The sequence below is a fragment of the Microcaecilia unicolor genome, chromosome 12 (genome assembly GCF_901765095.1).
Source record: "Microcaecilia unicolor chromosome 12, aMicUni1.1, whole genome shotgun sequence".
NCBI classification, from domain to species: domain Eukaryota; kingdom Metazoa; phylum Chordata; class Amphibia; order Gymnophiona; family Siphonopidae; genus Microcaecilia; species Microcaecilia unicolor.
In genome coordinates this window covers 38,068,235-38,093,192 of record NC_044042.1, presented here as the reverse complement: position 1 = coordinate 38,093,192, position 24,958 = coordinate 38,068,235, and positions in this window count along the sequence as shown.

The window sequence follows — 24,958 nt, the reverse complement described above, 5'->3', positions numbered from 1 at the left end:
ATGTCGAAAGATGGACGTCCTTCTCTTTCGAAAATGAGCCCAATAGTAACCTATGGAACTTTGTAAGTCCTAAGTGAACATAAGAACATAAGAATATAAGAGTAGCCATAATGGGTCAGACCAATGGTCCATCTAGCCCAGTTTCCTATTTTCCAAACAGTGGCCAAGCCAGGTCACAAGTACCTGTCAGAAACCCAATTAGCAGCAACATTCCATGCTACCAATCCCGGGGCAAGCAGTTGCTTACCTATGTCTGTCTCAATAGCAGACTATGGACTTTTCCTTCAGGAATTTGTCCAAACATTTTTTTAAACCCAGGTACGCTAACCGCTGTTACCACATCCTCCGGCAAAGGGTTCCAGAGCTTAACTATTCGTTGAGTGAAAAAAATATTTCTTCCTTTTTGTTTTAAACGTATTTCCATGTAACTTCCTCAAGTGTCCCCTAGTCTTTGTTCTTTTGGAACTTCCACTTGTTCTACACCACTCAGGATTTTGTAGACCTCAATAATACCTCCCCTCATCCGTCTCTTTTCCAAGTTGAGGAGCCCTAACCTCTTTAGCCTTTCCTCATATGAGAGGATTTCCATCCCCTTTATCATTTTGGTTGTTCTTCTTTGAATCTCTTCTAATTCCGCTATATCTTTTTTGAGATACGATGACCAGAACTAAATGCAATACTCAAGGTGTGGTCGCACCATGGAGCGATACAAAGGCATTATAGTATTTTCAGTCTTATTCACCATCCCTTTCCTAATAATTCTTAAGTAGAGAGGTGTGGTAGCCGTGAAGAAGGGCAACCTTCGAAAGCTAATCAAGAAATGTATTAAGTTATGTCCAATAAAAAAGGTATCAGCTTATTTTCTTTTCCATGTTTTATTTTGTTTGATTTCTATTGATAACCTAATAATTCTTAGCATCCTGTTTGCTTTTTTGGCCGAAGCCAACACCAACAGAAGGTGACCTCTCCATTAAAGAGCAAATGCCAAGGAAAGAAAAATGGATCCAAACAACCTTTCTCAGATGGTGTTCTTAAACAAGGTCTTTATTCAAAACGATAAAATAACGACCTGGCATGAGTCATGTTTCGTCCTACCCGGCCTGCATCAGGGGTCTATGGACAAATATAATAACATTGACATAAAATAAAATATGTGAAACCAAAATGTGTGAAAAAGTATAAAATGAAACAATAAAGCAATCATACATATGAGAAACCATACCTAATAAATTTTGATACAGTATCCAGCTTATAATCGAAAAAGAAAAATGCCTATATTTCGACCCAAATTGGGAGATGGGCGTTTTTCTCACAAAGGCGCCCAAATCGGTATAATCGAAAGCTGATTTTGGGCGTTTCCAACTGCACTCCGTCGCGGAAACGAATAAAGTTGATGGGGGCGTATCAGAGGCATGGTGGAGGCGGGACTGGGGCGTGGTTATCAGCTGAGGAGAGATGGGCGTCTTTAGCTGATAATCGAAAAAAAAGGCGTTTTGACCGCAATTTTGGGTCACTTTTTTTGGACCCTTTTTTCTCACGAACAAGTCCCAAAAAAGTGCCCCAACTGCCCAGATGACCACTGGAGGGAATCGGGGATGACCTCCCCGGACTCCCCCAGTGGTCACTAACCCCCTCCCACCAAAAAAAAACCCACTTAAAAAACTTTTTTCCCAGCCTGTATGCTAGCCTCAAATGCCGTACCCAACTCCATGACAGCAGAATGTGTTTGATCCTGTCACAGCCTTTCCCTGGGTCATATGTGGCTCTCGGGTGCAGTACAGGGTCACATCAGCATTGCATTGTGGTGGGTGTAGGGTATTGGGCTCCGTGATTTCATTAGCTTGTGTTACAGTCTCACGATGTTGGTAGTTGGTAGGCTCTTCTCCCATGGTGCTTTTCCCCCTGCCTACTGGGTCAGAGTGTGCCCTGTTGTGTTTCCTGTTGTAGTCCATGCGGTAGTGGCCATTTTTGTAAGCCAGTTTTAGTTCCCTTTCCTGTGTTAGCCACGTTAGAGAACTTAGTTCTTCCCTTGAATGTGGCTGAAAGAGGGCATTGTACAGCATTCTGCCAGCTCTGTCCTACTGCTAATCTCAGTACCAGGGAGACTCGTTGCCAGTGGAGCACAACCTCTGATCTGCAGTTAACTGTGAGTAAACGCGGTTATTCCAATAAAGGACGTTTTTGGAGAGATTAGTCTTCAGGTGTCAACTGGTGTGCCAATGTTATAAAGCAGCAAGAAGTCCTAGAGGCCTGCGTGTATGCAGGTCCATGGAGCACCTTTAGTGTGTACCGCAGTGCACTTCAGCCAGGTGGCCCCAGGCCCATCCCCCCCTACCTGTAACACTTGTGCTGGTAAATTGGAGGCCTCCAAAACCCACTGTACCCACATGTAGGTGCCCCCTTCACCCCTAAGAGCTAAGGTAGTGTTGTACATTTGTGGGTAGTGGGTTTTGGGGGAGGGGGGTTGGGAGCTCAGCATGTGGGAGCTTTTTCTGAAGTCCACCGCACTGACCTAGGGTGCCCAGTTGGTGTCCTGGCATATCAGGGGGGCGAGTGTACTATGAATCGTGGCCCCTCCCACGACCAAATGGCTCGGATTAGGACATTTTTGAGCTGGGCGTTTTTAGTTTCCATTATCGCTAAATAAAAACAAACGCCCGGCTCAAAAACATCCATTTTTTCGAAAATACGGTTCGGCCCGCCCCTTCACAGACCCGTTCTCGTTTGGAGATAGGCGTTTGCGTTCGATTATGCTCCTCCACGTTTTCCTAGAAACGATTGTTTTTCAGTCAATTTCCTGTGATGTGTAACATCTAGAAGAGCATAGAAAATCATATGAGGATAGTAGTACATATATAAAATATAAAATAATGATATGAAATACAAATAGAATAAAACATTCCAACTAAACAGTGAACAAACAGATATGATCATACAACATTGTGATATTCCAGATAAGCAGTAAACAGAACAGGGCATTATGGAATGCAAGGAGATAAACATAATAATAATAATAAAATCAAAGGGGCTATAAAGATATACTATTTTAACTAAAACAGAAAAATATGTTCAGAGAGTAAATGGTCACGCCTAAATTTTAGCCATGGGAATGGGCACTATGAGCATTCTATAAACCAAGCTTAAATTTAGGCGAGGCTTATAGAGTCACACAAAGCATGGTTTTGTCAGTGCCGATTGCTTCGGAGCTATATATAAAGTTAATCCTTTAGAGGATAAAGGTTGCTTACACTGTTCTCCTCTACACCTGTATGAGTTGCTCTAAAAACGGCAAAAGAACACTTGTGATAAAAAATTGAATGTGTCCTTGATGCAGGCAATTTATTGCCGAAACATGTTGAGCCTATATCAACACATGGTAGGACCATAAAAGCCCTTTTTACGGAAGGTTGTTTTTATTTATTTGTTACATTTGTACCCCAAATTTTCCCACCTATTTGCAGGCTGTGGCTTACATAGTACCGTAAAGGTGTTCGCCAAGTCCGGTAGAGGACAAATACAAGGTTAAATTGTGGTCGAATAAGGTAGGTGTGTTTCAGGCACCATGAGGGTCGAAGGGAGGGAAGGTTGTATATTGTCCAGTATACTCATTGGTTTTGCTATGATGCCGGGTGTGGGGATTTACGTTGGATCGGTAGGGTAAGCCTTTTTGAACAGGTTGGTTTTTAGTGATTTCCTGAAGTTTAGGTGGTCATGGATTGTTTTCACAGCTTTTGGGAGTGCGTTCCATAGTTGTGCACTTATATAGGAGAAGTTAAATGCATAGGTTGTTTTGTATTTGAGTCCTTTGCAATTTGGGTAATGGAGGTTTAGGTATGTTCGTGATGATCCAGTTCTGTTTCTGGTTGGTAGGTCTGTCATGTATCCTGGGACTATGCTGTAGATATTTTTGTGGACCAGGGTGCAGATTTTGAAGATGCTCCGTTCTTTGATTGGGAGCCAGTGCAGCTTTTCTCGGAGGGGTTTAGCACTTTCGAATAGTGTTTTACCAAATATCAGCCTGGCTGCTGTGTTTTGGGTGGTCTGGAGTTTCTTGTTGAGTTGTTCTTTACATCCTGCATAGATTCCGTTGCAGTAATCTGCATGGCTTAGAATCAACCACTGGCTGGCTGGCTGGCTCTTTAGCTGCTTTCTTCTTGTTGCCTAGATGTATGCGGTCCTTGTGAGCATTATAGGCAACAATAATTGGTAGTTAAGCACAAATGTGCCCTAGGTGTTATTCTAAAATGTAGTGCCCATGTGCTATAGTGAGTAACTACAGAAGCTACAAGGCCTGTATGGAAGGGTAGAGCATGAGTGAGCCATGGACATGTCTCTAAGTGACACACATAACTTATAGAATACTAGGAAAAAATGCCCGTTTCTGAGCGGAATGAAACGGGCGCTAGCAAGGGGCCCCCTCCCTCCGTGCTACTTGCCTTGTTCGCTGTGGCGTTTCCGTTTCAGCCCTCGTCGAGTGTCATAGCTCCGCCCTCGACGTCATGACATTTTGATGCGAGGGCGGTGCAGACACTCCAGTGCACACCGGATATCTCGGGCGCCTCAACTTCCGTGGAGGCTTCAGAATGTTGGGGTTGCCTTTTATATAGAGAGACTAGTAAAAGTAGAAGATTTTTAACTTTCCAAAAATCTGAAAAATCATACTGAAGCCTAATCCCTTCTGAGAAGTTGTTCCATAGCCAACTATGGACAACATTCAATCATTCATCTTCACTTTAAGTGCAATTTTCATTGACAGAATATTAGTTAACCTTTTGTTTCTGTGGCCAAAGGTGTTGATTTGGTTGGAAGTGTTCAATCACAGTTGACAGTGGCAAGGCAAAGAATCCTCTGATTGTTGCAACCTTAAATTTAAGTTGCCATTCGTTTTGAAGCCAGTGTAAACACAATATATTTGGAAAAACTATATGATCAATTCTCTTATTGCCCGTCATGATATTGGCTGCAACATTCTGAAGCAACTGCAGAGCATTGGGAATGAAGCTGGAAGGCCAAGATTAATTGAATTATAATCATCAACTGGAGTCCACGCTAATGATTGCAAGACCATATGGAATTCATCAAAATCCAAAGATGGCTTCACATGCCATAGCAAGTCTAGTTTAAAAAATGTGTCATTTACTACATGATCTGAAATTTAAAAGTCAGTTGTATATTTAAAATTGTGCCGAAGTAACAAACTTTGGATGCAATAGCCAAAGCCTGTCCTTCAAAGACAATAGACAAGGGAGCCCCCAAAAAGCTATCCTTACTATTGACTAATAATTTTGTTTTCTTCTAATTCAGATTAACTCTGGTGGATATGATTTTTATATGTTTGATCATAACTTTCAACATGGTATATACATTAATTGTCTGCTGGCAAAAACAGCATTGTATAATTAGTACACAGGATGTGTATTCATAAAACCTGCGGTGCAGACTAGTAAAAATGGCCACATTTTATTGCTGTTGATAATATAAAGATCAGTAAAGTTCTTATCCAACAGGCTAATATTCAAAACGATAGAATATGCCTAAGAGTATTTTTTGGGGTGTGGATTTTTCAGGTGCCATATATAGGATCCAGTGGCGTAGCCAGACAGCCAATTTTGGGTGGGCCTCAGACCAAAGTGGGTGGGCACAAAATTTTCTCTCTGCCCGCCTCCTTCCTCCCCCTATTCTCCACCTCTCCCCCAGGACCTCCCAACTCAAAATAGAAACAGAAACACTTTAGCTCATGAGAAAAGTGACATCTGCTATGCAAATTTCTCAAGCTATCATATTTCAGTTAAGATTCAAAATAAAATGCCTTTTCTACCTTTGTTGTCTGGTCATTTTCTTTTTCCATCATGTTGATCCAGTTTCTCTTTTGAACTTTCCAATCTTTCTGCTATTTCTCCTTCAAGCAGCTGCTGTCCATTTGTCTTTTTCTCCTCTCGTTCCATTCCCTCACTTCACTTGCCTCTGACATATTGACCTTTCCATTTTAGCTCTTTCCTCCCTTTTTTTTTCTTTTCTTTTCTCTGTCCACCCAAATTTTATCCTAACCCCTTTTCATTGTTTTACTTTTCAGATACCTGTCAGATTTCCATTTCACACACTAGTTCTCCTATTCCCCATCTCTCTACTTCCCCAGCCATCCATTCCCTTCCATCTTCAATCTATTCCCCATTACCATATTTCTTTCCCCTGTAATCACCATCCTCCTCGAGTTTATTTCCTTGCCACCCCCTTGGCCTCTCTCCCATGGTTCCACCTTTCCCAGTGTCTCTCTCCCTCCACTCTTCTAGCCCAGCATCTGCTCCCTCTCTTCTCCCCACCCTTCACCCCCTCCCAGCATCTTCCTGTCACTTCTCTCTTTCATCTTGCCCCCCTCTCCTGTGGCCAGAATTTCCCCCACCCATCCTGTTTCTTTCCATCCCCACCCCTCTCCCCCTTCGCAGCATCTCTTATGGCAAAGAACGACAACGTGGATGCAGCAGCTCACAGGTTTGCTTGCTGTGTTTGCAATGCGATGGCTGCGCGGGAGAGTGGAAAGAAACAGAAATTTACCAAATGGCTTCCTTACAGTGGACTTCATAGGCTGGCTCACTTGCACTCCACTCCCGACGTTGCAGCGGTGAACTGGCGTGCGGGGCGCTACTCTCCAGTAGTAAAAGCAGCAAGCCGGCAGGTTCGAGTCCGTCCTTCGCTTCCCTGCCCTCTCTGCGTCCTGCCTGCCTGAAAGGAAATGACATCACAGGAAGGCGGGACGCAGAGAGGGCAGGGAAGCGAAGGATGGACTCGAACCTGCTGGTTTGCTGCTTTTACTACTGAAGAGCAGCGCACTGGCGCCCCGCCCGCCAGTTCATCGCTGCAGGCGAGGATTCAAAGATACAGACGGACGGGGATGGACTCGGACTCTGGGTGGGCGGGCCTGAGGCTAAATTGGGTGGGCCTGGGCCCATCCAGGCCCACCCGTAGCTACGCCCCTGATAGGATCTAGCCCAAAGTATGCAGTCAAAATGTTGGGAATTATACTTTATTCAAATGACCCAACATAGGCTGTGTTTTGGCCTAATGGCCTGCATCAGGAGTCCAAAATATATCTGTGGAAGCTAATAAAGTGTATAATTTCCTTATATTCAGTCAGAAAAATGGGACCTCTATACAACTCTTGCAGTATTGGAAATCCCATATACAGATTCGCTAAATGATACTGGAGCGACACAACATTGTAACGTGAGTAACATAGCAGATGAAGGCAGAGAAAGACCTGTACAGTCCATCCAGTCTGCCCAACAAGATAAACTCATATGTGCTACTTTATATGGATACCTGACCTTGATTTGTATCTGCCATTTTCAGGGCACAGAACGTAGAAGTCTGCCTAGCCCCGCGTCCCAACCACTAGCCCCGCCTCCCAACCACCAGTGCTGCCACCCAATCTCCGCTAAGCTTCTGAGGATCCTTCTGAACAGGATTCCTTTATGTTTATCCCACGCATGTTTGAATTCCGTTACCATTTTCATCTCCACCACCTCCCTCGGGAGGACATTCCAAGTATCCAACACTCTCTCCGTGAAAAAATGCTTCCTGTCATTTTTCTTGAGTCTGCCCCCCTTCAGCCTCATTTCATGTCCTCTAGTTCTACCGCCTTCCCGCTCTGGAAAAGGTTTGTTTGTGCCAAAACTCATCTCTTATTAACATGCAGTAGGACCAAACAAGCCCTTTTTTTTTTTTTTTTACTGAAAGTTGCTTTAATAAACTTCAAATGACTTTTCAGCCACTGGCTGGTTCTTTTGGGTGCTCTCTAAAATTGCTTAACTCTAGCTAACCACTGATATTTAGCAGCACTTAACTGGTTAATGCCGCTGAATATTCACGGTTAGCGCTTGCACCGAAATTGGCTAACTTATAGGCGTTCTGAGGGCGGAGTTGGCCCTTGTGCGGCTACTGCTGATATTCAACCCTTGACCGCATATGATAACCACTTAAATTCAGCCGGATAAATATCAATCTTATCTTTATGTGGTGAAGAGCTGAATATTGCACTTAACCACATAAGCTTTAGCAGCCAACCTAAAACCGGATATTCAATGCCAGTGCCCAGACATGGTCTGGCATTTAATATCCAGGAATACAGCCAACAGCAGAAATAAAAACAGTGACCATCACCGGCTAAATATTGGCTGACAAATGCTTTGGAATATATGTCAGCTTCAGTCCTGCTCAGTTGGCCTAATTAAGGGACCCTTTTACAAAGACGTGGTAAAACGTGGCCTGTGGCAGTGTGTGCGTTGGGCCAGTTTTTACCGCGTCCTGGAAAAAGTGCCTTTTTAAGGGGCAGAAAAATGGACATCTGGCAAAATAAAAACCACACTTGGAAACTTATAATCTAGCAAACAAGGTTTTAACCTTTTTCCAAATTTTCGAATAATTTTGTTCTATCCTAATATGATGAGGACAAGAATGCCAGAAAGACACTTCAATGACTGAAAATATAGTTTTAGCCACACTAAGGAGGTGCACATTTTTAAGGACGAAGAATTAATTTATCACACAAATGAAAATGTATGTAAAGGTACAGAAACTTTTTGTATCAATAGTTCGAAAGTGATACCATGAGGAATCTGATAGAAACAGGCTCACCAGACAGACGCTCATCAGATATAGGCTTTCATATATCCATTTCTTGTTGCATCTAAAACGTGCCATCTTTTTCTTGTGACCACACTATGTTGTATTTAGGATGTCCCTAAGTGTCCTTCTTAGCCATTTGTGACTGATCCTTTGGATGTATCAGAAAGGTACCAGGGCTTCTGAGGATGATCAGCACAGTATCACCCTGTGGGTTCAATATCTAGCGCTACTAAACCAGCCAGGAATGGCTCCTGGTCAGTTAAATAGCACTTAGCCAGCTAAGCGCTAATACTCAATGTGAGATAGTCGGTTATTTCCGCTAAATATTAACGTTTAGCACATAGTGGATAATCGGCTATATCACATGATATAGCTGGCTATCCACAAATATCCAAGCGCTTAGCCGGCTAAGTTTAGTGGGCAAATTGGACTGCATAAATAGCAATCCTATCTTTGCCCACTATTAACTACTCAGTCCTGAATATTCACATAGAAAACAACCCTGCTGCCTGCCACTGGCTGAATTTTTTTTTTTTTTTTGGGGGGGGGGGAGGTGTTATTTAGAACATCTGAGCAGGAGAAACTTTCAGGAACCTTCCATGGGAATAGCGATTGTATCAAAATTAAATGTTGTCACTGCAGATTCTTGGCACACACCCACCTCAGGAATTAAATCGGTAAGATAAAAATGAGACTCCTTAATATAATTTTGTCACACTGGAGACCATATTAATTTAATAAATCATTTGGTAGTGCTGCCCGAGATATTACAATATTCATTGCATGGTTGGGGATGGTTTATTCACAGAACTAAGAATCAACAACCGAGATGAAGGTTATACCTTTTTATTGAACTAACGCAATGCTTCTTTGACAAGTTTACAAGATCAATTAAGTTAGTCCAATAAAAAGGTATCACTTTCAGCTCGGTTATTGTTTATAATTTTCATATATCCACGTGAACTAACACAGCAATCATAATTCGCTGCTCGCAGAAGTAACAAAGAGATGGGAAAATCTGTTATTTGAGTACCAGAATGAGAATGGGACTCAAAAAGAGGATTTCTTGAAGTGAGAGCCTTTGCTTTATTTACCTCTGGAAAGTGAAAGAGCTCAAAGGGGAAAGGTCACCACTTCCTGATGCGCTTGATGGAGTACGTAGCCTAAGAAACTCTGAATTTGGCAATTCACATATTACAGTTTTGCCTGAAGACCTATAAAGCAAAGGAAGAAACAGGCTTAAAGTAGTCTGTCACACAAAATGTATTAATCTAGACATTGAAAAAAATGGCCCTTTTTAAACAATAGGTGATGCAACCTTATAAAAACAGCTATAATTCCTTTTAGCAGCTCTGAAAAGTTGTGTTTTGGACTGGAGCCCTGGGTGTTAAGCTCCAGTGCAAGTCCCAACACTTACAATAATTAGACACATTACATTAGATTGGCCATTAGTGGTAATATAAACAGACAGAAAGAGGATACCCCTAATTAATATGTTTAACTAGCTCCAACAACAACTGTGCACCTATTTCCCCCAATGCCCTCCAAGCCTCATACTGTTCCATAATATATTTCAAAGCACTTTTCAGGGGTGTTTTGGTTGGCTGAGGAGAAGGGCACTGGTTTGCAAAGCCTTCCATCTCTGAATCACTGATTCAAATCTGGTTCAGGTCAGTAGTAACCAAAAGTCAATTGTCGTCTAAAAATAAAGATGGTGCAGGGCTGTGAGGAAAAAGTTGTTGGAGACAGACAATCCAGCCTACAGCTGCACAAGTGTCTACATGACAAAAACTGTGATGACAAATTGAGGTTAAATGGTCTCAGCAGAGCAGAAATGTAATAAAAAATTCAGAAGCCCAGGCACTCTCCATGAGATCATATTATCCATCTCTGTCTGCTAACAGTTATATGTACTAACTCCTTTGGGTTCTGTTCCAAGATTTCAAGCTCTTCATAGATCTTTGAATCCCATGCAGTAGCTCGTTTGATTGGGGGAGTGAAGAGATTTGAGCATATTTCTTTGAAATGTTTACACTGGTTGCCGGTGAGATTTCATATAGAAGATCTTGACTTTGATACGTCAACGTTTATATCGTAAGATTCCATAATATTTTGTGGATTCTTTACTCATGTATGAAGCACAACGAGAATTACGTTCTATGGTGAAGAAACAGCTACAAACCTCTGTTTGTCATTTATCTGAAACAAGAAATTGTGCACTTTCTATAGCTGGGGCTTATTTGTGGAATGGTCTGCCAGGCCATTTAAGACTTTGTACAGATTTTCAGAAATTTAAAAAATTATTGGAGACTGTTTATTTTGTAGAAGCGTATATGGATGGACAGCTCTTTTCGTAAGTCAATGATGTGTTAATGAAATTCTATTTTATTTGTCATTGTTTGATGTTTTTCTCTGATATTGTGTATGTTTTTACTGTAATCCGCTTTGAGTTTAAAGCAGGATATAAATTTTTGAAAATAATAAAAAATAAATAATAATGACCTTAAACTCAGCCTCTCAGGGGAGAAGTCTTGATTGGCAAATCACAAAGACTGAAAGATATGGCACTGTGGTTTATTTGGCCTCTGTTAACAATTTGTGACATTCTCTGCTACCTTTGGCCATGTTGGCTTTTCTTCAGGGTGTATAGTGGTTACAGAAGTAAGCAGTATTAGGGAGCTAAAACTGGAAGCAAAGTCATTTTGTTTGGGAGTTGAGACTATAACAATAGGTATTTTAAAAGCTTTGGAAGATGGAAGCAAATGATGGCAACAGCTGTGGCGAAGGTAAGAGGTTGACAGAAAAATGCAGGCAAATTGGCAGATACGAAGCATTGAAAGGACAATCATAGATGGACTTGTATACTGAAGCTGGCAGCAGAGTCCCATAATTTAGAGAGGACAGAATGTGGCGAACTGCAAATGCAGAGGCAAGCATTGGAGTGTGGAAGTGGCAGCAGGTGGCATTGGACAGAGGCAGGAAAAGAAAAGTGAAAAGCTCTCCAAGGCAAGCCACATTATCATGACAACAAAGCAGACAGAAAAAAAGGAAATTGGATTGAATTTAGCTCATGCCTTTCTCAGATAGTCAAGACAAGTTACTGTACATTGAACTACAATGGGTATTTTTCTTGTTCCTCGGAGAGCTCACAATGTTTGTACCTGAGACAATGGAGGGTTAGGTGACTTACCCAAGACCACAAGGAGTGGCAGTGGAATTTGAACCGGGCTCCCCTGGGTCTCCGCCCCACTGTGCTAAACATTAGGTTACACCTCCACGCCTCTAAAGTACAGCAATTGTATGAGAGACAAAACACAGGAAGAAAGAGACATGAGCCTAGATCCCACAGGCATCTAAAGAGTAAGAGTTGCTTGGACGCAATCAACAAGCAAGGTCAGACTGTCATGACACCAAGAGACAGCATCTGTTGTATGAGTGACCAGTTGCAAAAGATCATGGTTGATCCGGTGCACTGAATTCATGCATCTATAGGATAAAAGAAAAGGAAATTTGTGGAGGAGAGCACCTTGAAAGCAGCTCTGAAGACCTGTTACTGCAGCTGGACTTACTGGTTGGAATGCTGCTGTAAGACAGGGATTCAAGGAAGGGCTGCAGCTCAGTAGGAGAGTCCCTGTCTCATATGCATTTAGCTTAGTCCATTAATTCATTTTTTAAATGGTATTTAGTTTATACAGATGAGTTTTACATATACTTTTAATTACAGTATATTTTCTGCTATTTATGTATTACTAGTAAAAAAGGCCCGTTTCTGAAACCAATGAAACGGGCGCTAGCATGTGGCTTTTTTTGTGTGTGTGTGTATGTTTCACAGAGTTATTTTGTGTGTGTGTGAGTGAGTGAGGGTGCGGTGTGTGTGCAGGTTGTTGATGTGTGTCTTTTTTTGTTTTGTTTTGTTTTTTGCTTGGGGGTTGGGGGATGTGCTGTGCTGTCCTTGGTCACTGTTTGCTGCTGGCTGGGTCGCGGGTAATCCTTCCAGCTGGGCCGCAGCTTGTCCTGTTCGCCCACGTCCCAGATGGTGACGGGCATGTTGTTTTCCAGCTCCTCTGACTCCATGTCAAGCGATCCCAAATATAGTCTGTGCTATAGGCCCTCTGGCACTCTTCAGTACTGGCATTAGGCATTTAAAAATTTCTCCCCCCCCCCCCCCCCCCCCCCACCGGTCTATTTTTGCACATACCCACAGCAGGAATATTCTTCTCTCGTTCCAGCGGTGGTTCTGTGCTCTCCGTGCTGCTCAGATAATGAGCCATTCTGCTGGGGAATGCTCCTCCCTTATTGTCACGTAGTTTCCTCTGATTGGTCCGTCTTACGTTGCCTAGTGTTGCCTGGGAACGGTGTAGTGATGGTCCTTTGTGTTTCAGAATGTTGAGGGTGTTTTTTCTGATTGGTCCGTCATGCGAGGGCGGGGCAGAGAGACATAGTCAGTGTTGTGGCTTCACCACCATGAATCCATGAACCCTTCAGGGAGTGACTGAGTGACTTCAGAACGTTGTCTTCAGAACATTGAGGGTGAGTTTTATTATAGTAGATATATATTTGTATGTATGGTACATATGTATACCAGCTTTTATTATATACATGTCTTTCATGTGTGTCTCATTTATGATTGGGTTTTGTAAGCATTTACTTTTATTATTATATTTGTTTGTTTAGATTGTTGTGTGGACTCCTGATGCAGCATGCCGGCAATGTAGCCGAAATACAGCCCATGTCAAGTCCATCAAGTGATTTTGTACAAGACCACCAAGTTATCTTGCACTGTTTTATCATATATCCATGTGATTTGGTGGTACCAATAAAAGAACTTTTTTGAAGAGAGCTTCTTTTTTGAAGACACCTTTGGCTGCACTCTGTTTCCTCTAGACATCTCCACTGTCTTCTGTTGTGCTTCGAGGTGTGTAGGTTTGTCCCTCTTCTCTGTTTGCTTCAAATACATTTGGTCCCAGGCTTTGTCCCCAGATGCAGTCCTAGACAGAGTAGAAAAAGTGCCCTACCTGCACACTGAGGAAATGTTATCAGTTGATATTTTCTCTATTTACTTTATTATCTCTCTCCTCTCCAGACTGAGCAGTTGGGGCTCAGGAGACAGAGAAGAGAGAAACAGGCTGTCCTTTGAGTATTAACCCTTCCCTTTCAGTCTCTGCATTCCTTCCTTCCTTTCCTCTTCTCACTGAAGGACCAAGGTTAATAAAGTGCTAGGCTCTGCTCAGCTTTTGTGTACAAATTTAAAAGGAGTTTGCTCATGAGAACGTTGGTTGACACCAGTGCACATCTCATTTAAATCCCACGGTAAAGAACATATTAGCTATCTAATACAGATGTAGAGAAGGTCTTGGAAGACCTAAAGACTGAGTGCAAGCTTTTTTTTTTATGCCAGATCTGAGGAAGAGTCAAAGGCTAGATCAGTCTTGTGCAATCAGCGTTCATTAGGGATGGGCAGCCAGAACATTTTGGTGCTGCTTTTTTTTTTTAACTAGGATCTTTTTATTCCAGAATGAATGTCGCTATGAGTGTGCGCTCTTCTTAAAAAAGAGCGCCAAGCTTTAGGCACCAGGATGATGCTCGCTAACAGGCAGCTCCTTGTGACTCTGGGCAAGTCACTTAACCCTCCATTGCCCCATGTAAGCCACATTGAGCCTGCCATGAGTGGGAAAGCGCAGGGTACAAATGTAACAAAAATAAAATAGATACTATTGGAGATTCTACATGGAATGTTGCTTCTATTGGAGATTCTACATGGAATGTTGCTATTCCACTAGCAACATTCCATGTAGAAGGCTGCAGGACGTCAGACTCACAGAAGCAGAAGCCTGCGCGGCCACATTGGTGATCTGCAAGGGCCGACTTCTACATTGAATGTTGCTAGTGGAATAGCAACATTCCATGTAGAATCTCAAATAGCAACAGTGGAGGAGTGGCCTAGTGGTTAGGGTGGTGGACTTTGGTCCTGGGGAACTGAGGAACTGAGTTCAATTCCCACTTCAGGCACAGGCAGCTCCTTGTGACTCTGGGCAAGTCACTTAACCCTCCATTGCCCCATGTAAGCTGCATTGAGCCTGCCATGAGTGGGAAAGCACGGGGTACAAATGTAACAAACAAAAAAGTACAAATTCTATAAGGACACTGCCATTGTAAAATACTAACATAAGTCTGCAATTTCGCACTTAACTGTAAACACAAGCACTTGCACCATGCTAAAGGCTGGTTTAAGTGGTCATGCCTAACTGTGTTCCTAATTGCTCATTGGTCAAAGCAGCCTTAGCTGCAGTGCTATTGGGTGGGCCTGGGTTTACCCATTTTCTGCTCAGGCCCACCCAATAGCACTGCAGCTAAGGCTGCTTTGACCGATGAGCAAAAGGTTGCAAAAAAAAAGGGTCCCAGTCGCCCATTGGTAAATTTAACTCGGAGTCAGGTACCAGTATCTCCCTACCCACTGTACTCCCAGTGTCCTCCTCCCCCGAATCAGATCCAGCATCTCTAGTGTGCACTAAAAACGCTAACACACCTTAGTAAACAGCACCCTTAATATACTGCTTTGGAGAAAGCCTATCAAAAGCGGTTTAAAATAAACAAATAAAATGAAAATGGAAAAGGAAAAGAACTACAATAAAAAAAAACAGGAAAGGAAAAAAAATTAGAACAGCAAAGAAAGTCAGGGAATGAGGAAAAAAAAAGAAAAGCAGAGCAAATTGTGGCTTATATACATGTAGCTTTTCACAAAATTGACTCTCAATCCACATACTATATAGTCACAAAACTACCAAACCCAAAGTGGATAATATAACTGATGTCAAACCGCTTGCTCAAACAATTTATATGAAAAGAAAGGGAAAAGCCTCAGAGGTAATGTGGAATGCTCCTTTAGTGCTCAATTATTTATTTATTTTATTTATTTATTTTTTAGGATTTATTTACCACCTTTTTGAAGGAATTCAGTCAAGGCGGTGTACAGTAAGAATAGATCAAACATGAGCAGGAGGCAATTAGAGCAGTAAAAATATTCGAACAACAATACAAAGTATGGAATGGTCTACTACTTGCAATGACAACACAATATGTACTAGAACATTATAATTGGTAGTGAAGGGTAAGGCAAAGTTGTAACATATAGATGAGTAAGAAAGTAGGAAGAATTAGAAAGTAAGATGATTGATTTGAAGAAAGTTGCACGTGAGGTCAGAGATGTGGTTAAATATTATCTCAGCTAGGGTAGGAGTAGATAAACATGTCCCTCTGCAGTATGTGCAGCCCGAGTCAATCCTTGTGTGTGTGAGTGAGACTAACAAGTTAGTTACTTCTTCCATTAAAGGCTTGGTTGAAGAACCAAGCTTTCACCTGCTTCCTGAAGTAGAGGTAGTCTTGTGTTAAGTGGAGCAATGCATTCCAGATCCCCAGAAGCTTAGTCGGTGGTGGGAGGCAGGGCTGGTGGTTGGGAGGTGGGGATAGTGCTGGGCAGACTTATATGATCTGTGCCCTGAAAAAGACAGGTACAAATCAAGGTAAGGTATACACAAAAAATGGCATATGTGAGTTTATCTTGTTGGGCAGACTGGGTGGACCATGCAGGTCTTTTTCTGCAGTCATCTACTATGTTACCTCAATCTATCATTGGCAAAAACCCTTTCAACACATTTTTTACCAATTATTCCACCAAAACGTTTTTATATGTTTCTCAAAATTCTTTTATATAAAACCATTTGGAGACTCCAGCACACTTATCTGTACCCAGTGGGGCCCGTTTCACCCTCAGGCTTCATCAGGGATGCTTTAACTGATGTCCACCATTTTCTTTTCTAACACGCAATCACACCCATGCGCCTAACCATACTATGAAATACAAATAATCATCTGTTTTCCAGATAAACCTCAAAGTTGTGCATAAGGCTCTACTTATTGCTTCTAAATTTTTTGTTCAGAGGAGACAAGACCTCAGAGACCTCTACCGGGTCCAGACTGCAAACACATTTGTAGCACAGCCACACATTGGTGAAGAGCCCTCTTTTAATCATTGGTCTTAAAAACTCCTCATTCTTATAGATTTCCTTGAAAACCAAATTCGCATAAATAATTTACGTTTTCTTAATTTTCCCAAATCTCCACTCATCCCAGCACTGGAAATGTTGAGGAAATATGTGCATGAGATACTGGGTGTCCCCTCTGAGGGATCCCCTCCTATTATAAGAGTACAATATATTTCTGGTGCAAGAACGGGTGATATTCCTCAAAATTTTCAAGCTGCTACAAATTTAACTGACTTCCTGGAAAGTTCTATGGAGGTCATATCTGAGAGAACCACACTGCTTGCTACATTTGCACTGCAAACAGACCGTAATAACATCTTGAGACTTTATTTTCGCCATATAAACTCCACTTTTCTTGGGTCAAAAATACAGGTTTTCCCAGACTTCTCCAAGGATACCCAGAGAAGAAGAAAAGTTTTCCTGTTATTAAAAGAAAGAGTTCTTCGTTTAGGTGGAACTTTTCAATTGAGGTTTCCTTGTAAATGTCTTATCACCATTGATTCTATATCATATATTTTCTTTGACCCAGAAAAATTACAAGAATTTATTACCTCTAAAGAATAATGTTGTAATAGGCACTGTATTTAGCGCTATTCGGCTGCGATTTTTCGCCATCTCTCTCTGTTCACTTAAATTAATTGCTTTTTGATTTTAGTTATTTTCCTAGATCTTGGATCATAATTTGTGGTCGATATAATGTTGGAAAATTTCCGTTTTGACTGAATTCCTTTATTTTTATCTTGATTGATTTATGTTGTATTGCATAAATGTAAATTTGAATAAAGTATAAATAAAAAAAAATAAACCTCCTCATTCTTTCTTTTACTTCTTTGACATTAATTTATGCAACAGAACGATTCAAAGGACACCATGACAGTGCAGCACTTATCTTAAAGAGCCCAACGGAGCCACTATTTCACTCCCGTTCGAGCTTCCTCAGGGGCAGAGCTGTTTAGTGCAATGTCATAGAATAACACATATACTCCGCTTCTTTTTCAAAATGGCGTCCATATACATGTAGGCCTAGTATTTTGTAAAGCTCCGTGTGTATTCCTGACATATGAACCACACAGGACTGCATTAAAGTGCAGTAAGCACTGCCCTCTTAGTGCACCTTACTCCTTCGATCACATTTCCCCTCCCAAATGTTTCACTCCCCTGATCACATCTTCCCCCTTCTTTGTGTTCACCCTCCCGATACTGAGCATACATCCCCCCCCCCATATCCCTGCCCTTCCTGATGTGAATCCCAAATCCCCACCCAAGTCCCTCCCATGCAACAAAGGCCCTCTTTCAGACCCAATCCCCCCTCCCCCCCACCCCTGACCACGATGGTCACCTGTATTTAACAAAATAGGAAATAGTTGTATACCCTTTCAAACAGTACTAGGACATTCCAACAAGCTAATAAGTAGCTCCTTGAAAACAAACTGGAAAAAGTATTTTTTTATTCAGCGCACAATTAAACTGCGGAATTTGTTGCTAGTAGATATATTGAAAGCAGTTAGCAAGCTAGGTTTCAAGCGTTTAGACAAGTTCTGGAGGAAAGGTCCATAAATTATTAAACGCCATGTAGGAGGGCCGCCGAGAGGGGGGAGGGAAATTCCTTGGGCCCGGGCCACCAAGGAGGGTCCGGCGCCAGAGTCTCTCGCCATCTCCTGCAACCAGGCCGCTGGCGCCGCAGTCCCGTCTCCACCTGCCTGCCCTCAGCTCCCTTCAAGAAGGCCGGAGAGCTGACTAGCGAGCAGCCACACATAGCATGGTGGCTGCCACACGGTAGCTGCCCGGCCCAGGCCGTCCTCCCGTTTCCAGCTTTCCCGTCAGAGAAGTGACATCATAGGAGATCCCACCTGTGATTGGCGAGGAGGCGGGGCCAACCCGACAGCAGCAAATTTTGAATAAAGAGCTGCCGGAGAGGCAAGGGAGCCTCTTTGGCGGTGGAGCGGCGGATTGCTTCTCTAGTCACTGTGTGCCTTATGTGTGAGGGTCAGGAGTGTGAGTGTCTGCCTATGTTATGTCTGTCGTCCGACCCCCTGCTTTAAAAAAAATCTCTAAAGCAGCAGTGCAGCGCCTTCCCTGCGAAAGCGGCAGATTGCCTTGGGTGAGCCTTCCCTCACTGTGTCCCGCCCTCCTCTGATGTAACTTCCTATTTCCGCCTGGGCGGGACACAGTGAGGGAAGACCCTCCTGAGGCGATCTGCCACTTTCTCACAGAAGGTGCTGCGCCTGCTGCTTTAGAGATTTTTTTTTAAAATTTAAATGAAGGGGGTCGAATGGCAGGCAGAAGGGAGCAGAGGGTAGGTAGGTGGAGACTGGGAACTGCGGCGCTGGCGGCCTGGGAGCAGGAGAGGAAGGTGACAGAAGTAGTGATTGAGGGGTGCAATCCTTGGGGGGGGGGTGGCGGTGATCCTGGAGGGGGTGCAGCGATCCTGGAGGGGGGCATGGCCTTGCCCTGGGCCCGGCTCAGTCTCTCGGCAGGCCATCTGAGACAGGATGTTGGTTTTGATGGACCTTTAGTCTGACCCACTATGGCAATTCTTATGTATTTGGAATGACAAATAATTTAAAAAAAAAATCGAAATCCAAGTGCACTTAGGCTCTGTTCCCTCTAGGATGAGCAGGAGTTCTGCAACTGCATTGCTGTGTGTGGAGGGGGGGAGCGGGGGTCAATATAGTGATTTCAATCGTTAGAGACAGGCAGGTTCCCTGGAGTCCTGCAGAGCGTGCCTGTCCCTCACTAATCAAAATGTTATAGTGAAAGAGCACCCCCTACTGGAAGGCCTGTGGGTGGAGGACTCCTGATCAGCTTAGAGCAGTGATGGGCAACCTTTTGAGCTTGGTGTGTCAAAATTCGCCAAAAAACCGAGCATAACTCGGGTGGTGTGTCACTTCGAGAAAAAAACCATAATTTCGCGATATTTATAGTTTAAATAACAAAAATGTATAATTGTAATATAAAACTGTATTTAATAAACCAAAAACTAATTATTTAACTTACCTACTTAGTGACTTCTTTGTTCATCTGTCAGTCGGTTTCTTTTGTTGGTCTTGATATTATTTAACTTGTGTGGGGTGCCATGAACTAAGATAAGTGAGGGGGAGGGGGAATTCTTTAACTAATCTGCCTATTAGTGACTTTTTTGTTGCTGAATTTCATTGGCTAAATCTTCAATTGAAGGTTGGTATTTTGTACACTTCAAGCCCAAGCAAGCGCTACTAACTTCATCTTTCAATCTGTTTCTTTTGTTGGTTTTGATATTATTTAACGCTGAGAATAAGGTTTCACAAAAGTACGTAGAGGGAAAAATTGTGAGTAAAGCCATTGCTATATTTTTCAGGGTGCTAAAAGTGTCTGGTAATCGGATCCAGGCACTCCAAATTTCCTGGTAACTCAGATATTCTCTTAATAATTGCATCTTTATTCTGCATATCGTGAAATAGAACTGGTGCACATCTTAGGAGAGTTTCTTTAATAAATTCTCCCTCACTGAGTGCTTTTCCATGCTGAGCTATGGAGTGAGCAATGCTCAAACTTGCAGATGTTAAATTTGTAGAACCTTTTACAAATTTAAGGATGGACTTAGATTGGCTCTTATAAAAGTGTAGCTGCCTGGAAATGTATTCCTTCCTTTCATCCTCACTTTTTTTCAAGAGCTGGGAATGATTAGTTTCAAAATGTCTATTTATATTCCACGTTCTGCTTACTACCGTTTCAGTACATAGAACGCAAAATGATCTGCCATTTTTTTCTATAATGCCATACATCTCGGTCCATGTCTCTTGAAAGGGTCGGCTACTGCTACTACCACTTCCTTTACTTAACCTTGGTTTTTTATTTTTTGAGTTCTCCATCAGGGGGGCAGAGACAGAAGATAGAATTATAGATAGCCTGTTAGCCCTGCAGGCAATTAGGGGTTAACTAGCCTAACTGACCACCTTATGTAAATTAAGATGGCTGCCGCTATTTCTAATGGCGGGAAACGACACCCATAGCACATGCCCTCGCCTCTCCCAGCCTCCCCCTCACCTATCTCAGTAATGATGGTCAATTACAAATCCACGACACCCCAGAACAGTAGATTGGATGATGGTTGCTGGTAATGGTGATCACAGGGCCCTCAGAGATGCGTCCCCCACAGCATTCCACTGCTCTCTGCTCTCTGCTCCGCCGGCCGGAAGTGAGGTCAAAGATCCCCTAACGGCCGTGCAGGAGCCGGGGCAGAGGGAGCAGCAGGGAAGGAAGCCAATAGGAGCGCACACGGCACCCCCCCCCCCCCCCAACGGGTAAACATGCACCGGGGGGGGGGGTGATTTCGCCAGGGGGAGGAGGTCGCGCTGCACCGGGGGGGGGGGGGGGGCGCATCGGCGATCCGCCCCGGGTGTCAGCAAGGAACTCCGCTGCTTCTCTGTATGCGGCCACATGCGGCCGCGTGTCACCGAAAATGGCTACGCGTGTCAGTACTGACACGCGTGTCATAGGTTCGCCATCAGGGGCTTAGAGGCTGAAAGGCTATAGACCTATGAAATCTGACCTTGTAACAATGAACAAGTGCTACTCTTGTTCCGTTTTAATAAGGAAAATCAAATGGATGGACTTTACCCACCTGATAATACTCTGAAAACTCGGGGCATGCATGGCCAATGGTTTGTGCACATATTAGACAAATTTTCCCACGTTATCGGGCATTTTTCTTTTGTTTGGGCAAGCATTGTATTCATCCTAGAACTTTTTTTTAAGGAAACAAATTGCCATTTGCAGGTGCAAGTGTGTACAAGGATCTTCGCACGCTACGTTTTTAGGTGACCGAGTGAACTGTGTGCTCCTGAATGCCCCACTCCTACTAAAAACGGATGTGGAACCAGTTTTGCATGAAAGCTGAGAAACGAACTATGTAACCCAATCCAGCAACCAAACAAATATACATATACACATCTATACATTCATATATTTATATAAAGAGAGGCACATTTACATAGATAACACGTCTTTTTTTTCATTTTGGTTCTATTAGTTTTATAGTAACGTAATAAGATGCCAGTAGAAAACGTAGGCATGCAACCTCCGATTATTTTGCTGTTACAGCGTCTCCCCAACCCCTTTTGAGCACTGAAAAAGCAGTATGTCTGTATGATCAGCATTTTTTTTTTCCTTTTTCACATGTCCATTGTTAGTTCCTTTGGAAAGAGAAGCATACCCCTAAGTCCTTAACGAACAAAAGTGCTGTGATATCCTTTGGCTCGTTTTGGGGAAACAAGAAAGGATGTTTTAAAGCTTAATGTTTTGAGGTTGTTTTCATGGCTTCGGTGCATCCTCCTCAGCAATGGCAGGCATTGTTTCTGCCTGGGAGTTGCTGGCAAGGGTGACCCGCTCTGCAGAAGTGCTTTGTGTAACCCTGGAGGGCTTTGGAGACTGCAGTCGTTTGCCTGAACGACCTGACTCCCCAGAGACTTCACGCTGTCTCCACATGCTTTGTTGGTGGCTGGCAGAAGTGCCGAGTGCACTCTCTGTGTGAGAAAAAAAATGCTGGGGAATCTGTTTGGATCTCAGCAGGTTTGTCTCTTCTTAACGTCTCAGGATCGATATTCTGCACCATGTACTAAATAGTAGGGATCGGTTCTGGAGCAAGAGACTTCCAGAGTCCCGGGCAATGGACCGTTCTTTGATCACCATGACTGCATTGGTCACCAGAGACCAGGAGCAGAATCTGTAGCATTGAAAAACACAGAAATACTTCTTTCATTCATCTGCCAGGCATGCCCAGTCTTCTACAGGACTGGATTAAGCATTAGGCAAATTAAGCAGTCGCCTATGGAGTCAGCTTCTTGCATGGGGGCATCCTGATAGCCACTTGCACTCACGGGACCATCAGCACACAAGGACTACTTATGGCACCTATTTTTGTTTTTGGGGGGGGGGGGTCTATATTGTAAGTCTAAGACTTGGGTAGCTCAATTCTGAATGTCTCTAACATTTCTATTCTCCTTTCTCCTTTCTCCATGTCACTGTTAATCTATAGGTAGCTGGAATTAACCCAAAGTTTTAAGGATAAAAGATTTGTTGTTACAAGTTAATTAAGTCCGCACTAGCTGTGTATGCTCTTTGTCACAGAGCCGATATGTTAATTGCAGCACTTTTCACCCAGAATAAATCCCAACACACTTTATAGACAGAGTATAACTCTTTTATTTATTTATTTTTTTTTAAAATCACCAGTCCCTCGCTCCAGGCAATGAAAAGATCAAAATAATTAGGAGCAGACACTGTATGTGCAGCCATCTCTGGGGTGCATGGCCTGGGAGCACAGTTTACTTGGCACCTCAACTGCAAAAGCTTCCAAAAAAAGGGGAAAGAACAATGGCTTTATTGTTGTTGTTAAATTACAGTTGAATAAACTGAAGATTAGGGAGACAGAATGACTTGGCAATGCCAACCGGAGACACAGGGGCAGAGCTGAGATCAGAACTGACATCTCGGGTTCTCTCCAGCCTTATAATCTTGGAATAATTTTCAGCAGTTGTACAGGCTGATTGGTGGCCTGTATGTTCTGATGGTATTGCTACAGTGTAACCTGAAATTAACAGTTTTGTATGAGGAATACACAGTATCAAAATCTGTCATTGAACACTGTGATGTATATTATGTCACACAGAAACTGTACTCCTTATCAGTACATGACAAGCAGTAACAGTCCATATTAACTTATTATTATTATTCTCATTTGTATAGCGCTACCAGATGCACACAGCACTGAACATCTGACACAAAGAGACAGTCCCTGCTCAAAAGAGCTTACAATCTAAATATATCAGAGATTTCTGGAAACATTTATATTATTTTTTTCTCACTTTAGAAAGATTATAAGCTTCTCTCACCCTCTGGAAGTAACATACACATACTGACTCAAGAGTTGGTACTGATTCTGTAGCATCACACACACACATACACACATTACAGATACCAGAACCTGTTCAATGGAGGGTCTTTTATGACACTGTCCAAGCATAGCTATTCCCAGGGAGGGGGGCGAATGTGATGGGGAGAGTAATCAGGGCAAACTGCAGAGGGAGCAACTGAAAACATCCATAAATAACAATGCAGTTTTTAGCTGTTAAAGGGTGACTATTACTGATTGCTACTTGAGGTTTTGAAATACCTCATGGCACACAAAGAGGCAGTGGCTTTACTTTTTAAGTGACCAGAAAGCCAATGTTATTCCTGTACAATTACTCTTCCTGTACTATCCTACATACAGCAGCAGGTGGCGCACTTCCCCAATAAACAAAATCAGTCATTTCCTATCTCTCTTTTCTTTAGTTTGTCTGCATTGGTCTTCACTTGGGAGGAGGGGAAAGGGGTGCTATTCTAGATGCTTTGCATTCTTTCATATTTTAAATTTACCCTTGACAGCATGAAGTTTTAAAGGGAGACATCTGTGGATAAGAAGCTGTCTTTTCACAGGTGGCAGTCAGGTTGAGGGGGTGGGTCTGAAGGCAGTTCCTTTTCAACCATTAACTTGTTAACCATTTGGTTTAACAAGTTACTACTTATGGATATAAATAAAGCCCTTGGGGTACAAGCAACACATTTTAAAAGAAGAATTTATGCAAAGGCACTGTTTGCTCATCCTTTCCTAGATTTGAAGGGGGAGAAATACAAAAAGCAGTCATTAGTAGAAAAATTCCAGGTGGTTGTACATGTAACTGGCTGTTTTATTTGCAAAATGGTCAAAGTTAGATGTTTGAGCAGAGCAAGGGAATGCAAACAAATGATACATTTACCCCCGGATTCTATATAGGTCACCCAAAGTTTGATGCCGGAATTTGCATGCAGAGTCGAAATCCATGCACATCTTAATAAGATATTGGGCATCAACTGGCCACTAATTGGTGATGAATTGAATTTGCACATGGGTCTCCCCTGTGCACTATTCTAAAACTTGGGCACTGTAAAAAATCAGACGTCATTTACTGACTCTGGTCCTTAGTGCCCAAAGTTGTGTGCACAAGTTATGCAATAGTGTCGGAGCGCTATTCTATAAAGTGTTTATAGAATAGCGCTCCGACACTATTTGTAATCTTTATAGAATAGGTCTTAGAACCCATTTCCACACCCAAATTTGGGTACCGGTATTTACAACAGCTGAAACCTGGTGTAAATGCCAGTGCCCAACTCATTTTATAACTCTTGTGCACAGTTTTTTGGACCACCCTGCCCCCTAGTCATGCTCACTTTTGAGTTGCATGCTAGGGGATTTATTTATTTGTTACATTTGTATCCCACATTTCCCACCTATT